Source organism: Sciurus vulgaris, assembly GCF_902686455.1.
Source record: "Sciurus vulgaris genome assembly, chromosome: 4".
Lineage (NCBI taxonomy): Eukaryota > Metazoa > Chordata > Mammalia > Rodentia > Sciuridae > Sciurus > Sciurus vulgaris.
The window spans coordinates 178,758,957-178,768,397 of record NC_136464.1 but is presented as its reverse complement, the minus strand read 5'-3'; positions in this window follow the sequence as shown (position 1 = coordinate 178,768,397).

Here is a 9,441-nt window from a genome sequence, read left to right as displayed (position 1 = left end):
AAGGAGACAGGTGCACTAAAGACACACTGAGAATTCATATCAAAATTTCAGCACACCCAAAGTCAAGGGCCCGGATGCCAGCAGCTGCAGCAGCAGGCTTTTCCTCCCTGTTGATTAAGATACGTGAGCAAGACAGAACTTGGCTTTCTTACATGCTATGGTTTCTTGTGAGTTGTTTTTTTCCCCTAATGTGCTAGAGGGAAGAAAAATAGCTAAGCTTTCTAAAATGACAGCTCTCTATTTTTAAATGAGTTTGAAAAGCCAATTAAATTATGTATTTTATTGCCTCTGTGAATATCATATTAAATGAATATTTTATTTTAAAGGCTTGAATAAATGAAAATAATTTTTGTAATGTCTGGTCTGGTTGAGTCTTTATGAATACTGTCAAGATGTCCTCACTGTTCAATTCTAGAGTTATAAATAAGGTAGAGTTTCTGAGATCTTAAATTGTTCTTTGAAAAGTGCCTGAAAGAAACTCTTAATTAAATACTCTAATAATTAGATCTCCCACTGATACCAATTGAGGTTTTCCCCAAGAAAATCCTATAGAGGGAACATTAATCAAGGATTCTTAAAAATGGTGTGACAATGATAGCTAATTTAAAATAATTATAATAATAAAAGTATTTCATGTACTCATAAATAAAGCTACCCTCCTTTATGAAACGGTGAGACAAATACATAGGTATATATACACAGAGAGAGAGAGAGAGAGAGACTTCAACTAGATAGTTCATGTATTAGCATCTCTCATCAAGGACAACTGAAGAAATCCAGGGTACCAACCTCATCTGACCTCTCAAAGACTTCATCCTGTTCTCCATCTAGGAGACAACTAAGAGTTCACTATTCCAGCATGAATAATGGGATCTTTGATATCCCATTACTTCTTGTTCCTTCACCCCTTCGAAAACTAACTAAGTGTAGAACACAAGTCTTCCGACTATGGTATGAGTATCCATGGGAGGTCACAAAACTGCCCAAGAGGTACACAGGCACAAACAGGGAGCCAGTTTCTATTTCTTCCATTTGTATATGTGTTTTTTCTAAAAACTCCCCTATGTTTGAGCTACCCCAGGACCTCCTTTATCTCTTCCTCTCTCAACCAGAATTCTCCACTTGAAAAACAGCAGAGCCTTATGCTCAGCATTATTAATCTTCCTATGGTGCACTGGCCCAGAGTGGAAAAGTTTAATGAAAAACAATTCAAAATACAATATCTGAGAAAGGCTCATCTTCCCCAGTTGTATGCATACTTGCTTAAGGAATTAGAGATGGAGTCGTTTGGCCCATGTTGTAATATTTTGAATAAAGTCGGGTGAGAGAGAAGACATTCTCCATGAACCTGCCAGCACCTTCCTTGACCCAAGCAGAGCGTCACCTTGGGAGTGATCCTATGAAGGTCACTAAAGAGCATCGGTTAGAAGCACAGGAGAGAACGTGTGTTTCTGTTTTTCCTCCAAGAGATACAAAGTTGTGGCAAACCACTGAACTTTTCTGTCTTAGAATTGGAATTCAGATGTGAGATGGCCTCTACGGGGGTCCACATTAACACATTTGTTAGAATTGGAAAATGCAGTCAGATAATTTTTCTGACAGAAAGAAAGTCCAATTTGGCTAACTGGTTTGACAAGGGCCCTTGCTTTATAAATTAAAAATACAAAGGGCATTTTTTGATAAATTAAATGAGCTCAAAATGTACCTCAAAGCTTTAAAAATATTTAAAATATGATAATATACAAAACACAATATAATTTATCTAAAATACACGAAGAGCTTGAAATTCACCAATAAGAATTCAAGCAAACCAACGTAAAACTGAGCAAAAATTTTGCTTATTTTAGCAAAGGATGGCAACTAGAGCAACTAAACACCAGCATTGCAAACTATGGACATAAGAAGATATTCAACATCATAAAACTGTTAGACAAACACAAATCACAGTAAGGTACCACTGCACACCCAATAAAATAGCAATCGTGGAAAAATACCGAGGATGTCAAATGATGACAAGAATATGACAGCAAATCTTGTAGAGTGCAAGTGGTCCAGCTACTGTGGTAAAGTTAAGCACAGACCAACCAGACAGCCCAGCCATCTTACTCCTAGGGAATTAACCAAAGATCCCTGAAATAAAACAAGAGCAACAGAAAGTCACTCAGGTCCAGGCATCTGGGAAAGGGATTGACAAAAGCGCATGAGGAAACAGGTTGGGTAATGAAAATGCTCTACATGGAGACTTTGGTGTTGATACACAACTTTATACATTTGTCAAAATTCATAGACATGTACCTACAAAACGTGTGCATCCTATTCCATGTAAATTTTACCATAATAAAACTGATCGAAAATTTTATTGGGCAAGATGTAGCAGAGAAATTTATCTACTATTTTTATTTTCCCAGCCCTTTCAGAGAATCCTAAATCAAATTTAAAGCCTCTAAGTGAAGAGTAACAGGCTCTAAGTGCTGTTTGATAAGTCTAGTAAATCCTTTGGTAGCCAGCTTCCCAGAAATTGACGTGGTGAATGACTTCAGTTACAGAAACATTTTGAAATATCAGTATTTCCAGCTCTTGTTTTCAACGGAACAGAAAGAGGGTTCCATCAGGTTGTCAACTCTTGTGCTAAACAAATGTTTTGTTGATAGACCACTATGAGACTTTTATTTGCATGTAACTTGGAAGGAGTTCAGAGTTGAGGGGGGATGTATATCAAAAGTCCTGCTGTCATCATGCACCTCTTTATACATGAAAGGAGGAACTAAACTCCGTCTCAGTCTAAAATAACAGCAAACTTTTACACAAAGCTTTAAGCGTCCCAGGATTTCTTCTAAGTTATTTACATGTGTGAACCCATTGAGGTCTCCACAGTCACTCTCTATAATATTAACCCCTTTTACAATCAAAGGTGAGATTAAATAATTCACCAAATCAGTCTTGAAGCAAGTCAGGGAAATTCACTCAATGGCAGGCTGAAGGGCAGTCACCAAGTCAACTCTGTACTCCTTGATCCCCATCAGGAGCCAGAGCATGTCTTTTACAGCCCAAAACCACAAGCAAAGTAGGTATCTGGTCAAAATAACACAGGTCAGGGTACATTGTACAAGAAGACTTTGCACAGGAATAAAAGAAACACTTTTCAGTCATTACGGGTGGCTGAACAGGGTGTGTGAAGCAGGATGTGGGTTACAGAGGTGGGGTTTTCACATGGGAGAAATGCTTTCTATATGAAATGGAGTCTCAGGGTAAAATGGAGTTGGTCTGGTCAAGGCACATAGAGGTTGACCCACAACATACTCCGGTGTCAGTTGGCAAAATTTGAACTCCAGAAATCTGGTTCTATGGTCCACAGGTTAACTACAGTGCTAAACTATATAATAATCATCCAAATATACATGAAACATCAACTTTTTCATGAGTACACTACATTAGAATAAAATACTCCAGTGGAGAAGGAATCAGAATATGAATACAACAGAAAATGAAAAGCTTTGTGAAATTCCCAAATGTGTAGGTAAAACTTTCTGGTCTCTTTAAGTAGACAATGATTGTCATGAGTTATGCAGATTTCTTTGGGTATATTTTAAAGTGATATAAAGGTTTAATTTTAAATTTTCAGAATTCACAAAATTGTATTTGCAATTTTGGTTGCATTTATTTAATTATTTAATTACTTAATCTTATGGTGACAAATGGTAAATATCAACTTAAAATGTGCAAGACATACGTAGGTTTTTAAAATCTTTTTGAAGTTATGTGAAGTGTCTTTGTTTTTTCCTCTAAATTCCAGAGCTCTGGTCTTCTACTAACTTGCTAAGCATTGCATTTAAAAGTCTGCTTAGGGCTATAAAGGGAGTAGGGGAAAGCTAGTTCTAAAGGATGATCATTGTCATTTCTGGAAATAAAATGAATAACGTATATATTGTGTATGTGTAGGTAATAAGAGAGCTAGTGCCATTATTTAAAATTTAAAATGGCAGTTTGGATGTTTAATAAAAAAAAAATTAAAGCTTCCAGCATGTTGAGCCCACAGGGTTTTTAGCTGAATAACTAACCCACACAACATGAATGGCTGCACACTCCTCAAACCCAGAGAGTTTGAAGAGAAAGGCTTTTAAAAATAGCAAATACAATTTGTCCATTTGCTACTGTGGACAGACAGGGGCTTTATGTCTTCTGGTGCTCAGGAACATTACAGGCTACTAAGCTGCCTCAAAATTTCCAGCCTCTAAAGGTATTCATGAACATGAAACAGACACTCATTAAAAACAAAATGATGGAGAGGAAAAGATTATGCAATGATGTTAAGTGAAAAGTAAATTGGCATTTAGTTATGTTTATATTTAAATGCATGTACATGGTAAGGACCTAAAGGGGTGGAAATTTGAACACACTGAGGAAATGAGGTCATGAATTGATTTTCAATCTTTTTCTACTGTTATGATACGCAAGAAGTAAATAAAAGTCACCTCAAGGGAACGGGGTCCCTTGGGGTCCACATACAGGTCTGGACCAGGGGATGACAGGGACATACCAAGCCTGGCGACTGGTCTACAGTTTCTGCCACCTGCAAGCTCCTTCTTCCTGTGGCCCCTGGGAGGCTTGGCTCTTCACCAGGAAGGTCAGGTGTGGCGAACACCACTGTCTCGTCAGCCCCAACATCCGTGTCCAGTTCCCTCTCCCCCTCCTACCTCTACCACAAACTCACGCTCTCATTGTCACTTGCACATCACTAGCCTGCCAGGAGACACACTTCCAGTTACACAGAGGCAGAAATCTCCTAGGGTGATTTGAGGAGCAGCCAGAGGAAGTTTTTGCTGATGTTGCTACAAAGGTAAAAGAGGCTCCTGGCTCCCCCCCTTGCCCACATTCTTCTGCCTGTAAGACCAACCGCTGCTGCTGCTACCAAGTGAAGAGGGAAGGGTCCAGTACTAGCAGTACTGACCCCTGCAGCAGGGCCAGCAGCTGCCTGCCTCTAGACGCCTGGGCACCTGACCCAAGGAAACACCACTGACTTGGGCTGCTGCAGACCTCATCCCCGTCACTGCTGCGGGAAGCATTCCTCACCTGGAGACCTGGTGATCCCTCGGACCTGGAGTCACCTTAGGCATAAGGTAGCCACACAGATGCCTGAGGAATAGGTACGGGCGAGCAAGAGGAAGTGTAAAGGAGGCAAGGGAATGTCGAGACAAAATTTCTTCATATGGAATTTGGCTTGGGGAGCAAGGTGGAAAGTTCCATAGAGGATTATGACATTTAATTTGCCATGTCTCTCATTATCACAAAAGAAGTTTAATACATACTTGTAAAATTGAATATAGGCTCTGAATCAGATGATGAGAAAGAGTTGCTCATTTTGAAGCCAAAACAATCTTCCCCATAGGCTTACATTTAAAAGTAATTAACACAGAAGTTGCAGATTTGGAGAAGAGGGATTAATTTTTTTTTTTTTTTATTTTCTAGTAGTTACTGCCAAACTCTGTGTTGGAAATATTTCACTTCGTATACAGCACAATTATAATAATTTTTATTAATTCTCCCCAGACTATACACATTTCTTTAAAGAATCATTACACTATTTATTTGATGTAATAAAAAGGAAATCTTTCCATATAGCAATTAGGTGGGGGGTAGAAGGACAGAAAACAAAAATAAAAATTATGTAATTCTAATGTACGGTATTATTTTTTAAAGTTTTCAAATACTCATTTATTTTACTGGGTTTCCATCTGCACATAGAGTTATTTTTCAGACCCTTCTAACACTATCGAGTACACATTAGGCATGTTTTAGGTACTCATTACTAATACAGCAAACCAGAACAAACCTGTGGACAGCAAGCATGTCCGGGTCATCGTGTGAATCGAGAGGAGGTTCTTGGGAATGTGTTTAAATGCTATATTTATTCATCAACTCTCTATAGGATCCCAAAGTAGTATGTTCATTACACCAGGGATTTTAATGTATCAAATGTTGTCCTCCAAAATACAGAAACAATACATGTGCTTCACTTAATCCCCCAAGTGTTAATTCTCATGATGTAAAAAACTGTGAGTGAATCACCAACATGACAGAGTTTTTCTACATTTGGTCTCTAAACTTCCCCAAATGTTTTCTTCCACCACTTCTCCAACCCCTACCACTCCTGCTAGGAGACTTGATCTCTCTCTTCCTCTCCTAGAGAGTCTACTGTCCAGCCTGAGAAATGTCCTCCAGCCCCACAGGAATGCCCCCCCAGGCCACACAGCAAGTCTCCCTCTGAAGTTGTTCCCACATCTCGTCTCCCATGTCCCCATATGTTGGGAGGAGAGAATGAGATCACGTGTCCAGCAAGCACCAACATCTCCAAAGGAGTTACTTCGCCTCACAGGACACACTTCACCATATCAATTAAGATGCCGAAAATTATGTAATTTTCAATTCGTTTGTTTCCTCTTCTTCTCTACCTCTTCTAGACTCCCTTGGTTTTTATTACCTGCATGATCATGTGTACTTTGCGAAGGTTTGTTTTGCTAGTTTTCTCTGTCCTTCTGCAAGCCTCCTACGAAAGTTGGATGAATATTCACTGAACAATGGATATTTTAAAGCATTATAGGTCTTTAAAAGACAAAAGCATCTTTATTCCTCTTCCATCTCCCTAGCAAAAATATTCTTATTCTTGTCTTTCAAATAATCACTATTCCTACTAAGTACTGTAACTTACAAATCACTCACAAGTCACAAAATGTACCTGGGCTCCATACACACGTATCAGCAGTTCATTTAGAGTTATAGCTTGGTGTTAGTACCAAATAAGTCGCTTTGTTTCTTGGATAAACAAACATTTATCCAGGGTACATACGGAACTCTTAACTGAATTATTATAAAATCCTCAGAAAGACTTATGAGTAATGATACCATTTACCAAAGGGCAAACCTCATGACCGTGCCTCGTGTGTGTGTGTGTGTGTGTGTGTGTGTGCGTGCGCACGTGAATAAACAGCCTGCACACTTCTGATGTGTACTATCGATTGTGATATTTATGTAAACATGTTTTCCGTGATGACCACTCTTCCAGAGGCAAGGAGCGTGTTTGCAAAGGGGCAGTCTTTCCATTGGAAACAGTGTGCCTGGGTCCCACAGAGGTTGGCTTGCCTTTGTTTATGACCCTTTTTCTGACACAGGGCCAAGGCTTGAAGGTAAAATTGACTCAACAGCTTCATTCCCCAGGGCAGCATGTCTTAAGTGCCTTGTCCCTGCCCCACCCTTTCTACAATCACCTTTTTCAAGGACTTGAGCATTTTATAGTCTTGTAAAGAAACCATATTACAGCTGATGATGATGATGTACATCAGTCATACACCCGAAGTTCTGTTCATTCCACACTTCCTCTTATCTCCTTTTTTTATGACTCTGTTTTACTGTCATTGGGATTACTGAATCATAACCCTAGGGAGGGAAATGTTCCATTTTAAAAGTACCTTTTTATGTTATTTGAGGGTTACACCCAAATTCTGAATCTTTGCAATATATTGCCTGTCAGTTAATTAATATATTTGTGTGTTATTTCACACAGCATAATGGTATCTCACCCTCCCTTGAAATCCCCCCACCAATGCCTGACTTCCACGTTCAAGGTCTTCTGTGTTCAACCCTGTAGCCTTAGCCCCTCACCTACCGTGGCCGCCTGATATTGTGTGTTAACTAAGTCTGCGACTGTCTACTGTTGAACATCACCACTTTCCAGGGAAAGCCCTCATTTTCTCACAGCTGGACAGCTGCGCTGGTATCTTCGTTTCCTTGGCCTAGTCTCTTCTGTAAGTCTGTATCCCCAGTACTTGACCACACATCCCCTGTTAGGAGTCGAATACCATTTGCTCAATGAATGAATGAAATCATCAGCTAACAGATCGATGTTGTACTATATAACAGGCCTTGGACACTGAGCTCATCAAGGTCACTCCAGTCCCAAAGTCTCAACCCAGACTTCAAATCTGTCATCTGTATTTCCAAGCTATCCCACTCTCAGGACAACCAGATTCCAGGGTCTCTAGCTCTGAAAATGTCTTGCTTTTCACAGAAGCAAACTTTGCCCTGTTACCCCGTGAGTAGATGTCTGCAGTTACTCGTGCCCCTGGTTAGCCTCCCGTGCTCTCCGGCATCCTGCAACATTCGGTGCCAAATAGTAATACAGTTTGGCGTTCTAATTTGCAATGTCACTCCATGAATTCTTACACATATTTCTTTTTTTTTCTCGGCAAGATTTACATAATCATGAAGGACTGAAGCTGTGTCTTAAGGTCTTTGCTTGACTGACTTCAATGATTTAACGACTTGGTATTTCTTTAACTGTCTACATATTCCATTTTACCTTAGGATAGTTGTTTAAAGAAGAAAAATGAAACCAACTTGAAAGCAGAACAAAATCTACACATAACAGGCTTCTGAAAAGAGAGAAAAATACACATTCTACACCGATTTATTAACATGGAACACATACTCAAGCGACCACTAATAGCAGAGTACCCTAAATACTTCCATTTATAGCCCCAGGAAGGGGTAGAATTAAAACATCAGAATTAGAAACAGAGCATTTTACTCTTTTATTGCTCCCTGAAACACACAGAATTGACTTACTAACTCTGCGTATTAGCAGTCAGTTGAAATAGGAAAAGAATATATACACTTTCTCTGTTCTTATATAATAAATGTCTAGAGAAATTTATTTTATTTGAAGGTTTTCTATGTACTTAAGAATAAAAAATTTGTATAACCTGTTTTTTAAAAGCATCTAGCAATAATAAGTCAAAAGAAAGACAATCAACAAAGATAGAAATCAGATACCAAAGAAAGTACCATATAATTTTATTAAGAGTATTTGTTCCTGCAACTCAAAAGTTGAAAATGCTCATGTTGGATAAGTTTCAAAGATAAGAAAAATGACTGAAGATAAGAGTTTATTTCTGATCCTCCAAAGACTAGAGGGCATTTAGTAAAGTACTAAAAATAATAAAGGAAATAACTCTTTTTTTGTTTTTTTGCCTTAAGAAATGTCCTCTGTTAAGGAAATAATTCCACAATTTTTATTCACCATGTTTTCAGATAACTATTTCAGTATTCATTTGACTTTGGTGCTTAATCATAAAATAAGAGTTTTTGAAGAAAGATCTTAAGAACAGAGCCTCCTCTGGGCTGTGCTGTAAGACGATTCGTGCCTCCTCTGCCTCCCCGGCTGGCTGCTTCCCTCTTCCTGACAGGTGTTCACTGTGTGTCACTTAAGCTTCCAGTCTTGTCTTGCATCCCTTTTCCAGAAACCTCCGCTCCACAAACGCAAACCCCTGGAGACTACTCCTTGCCCTTCCAAAGACCAGCTCTGCATCCTGGAACGTCTGTCTCCAGTCCTTCTCCCTATCCAAATCCCGTCCATCCTTCCAGCTCCCGCCCAAGCCCCACCTTTTC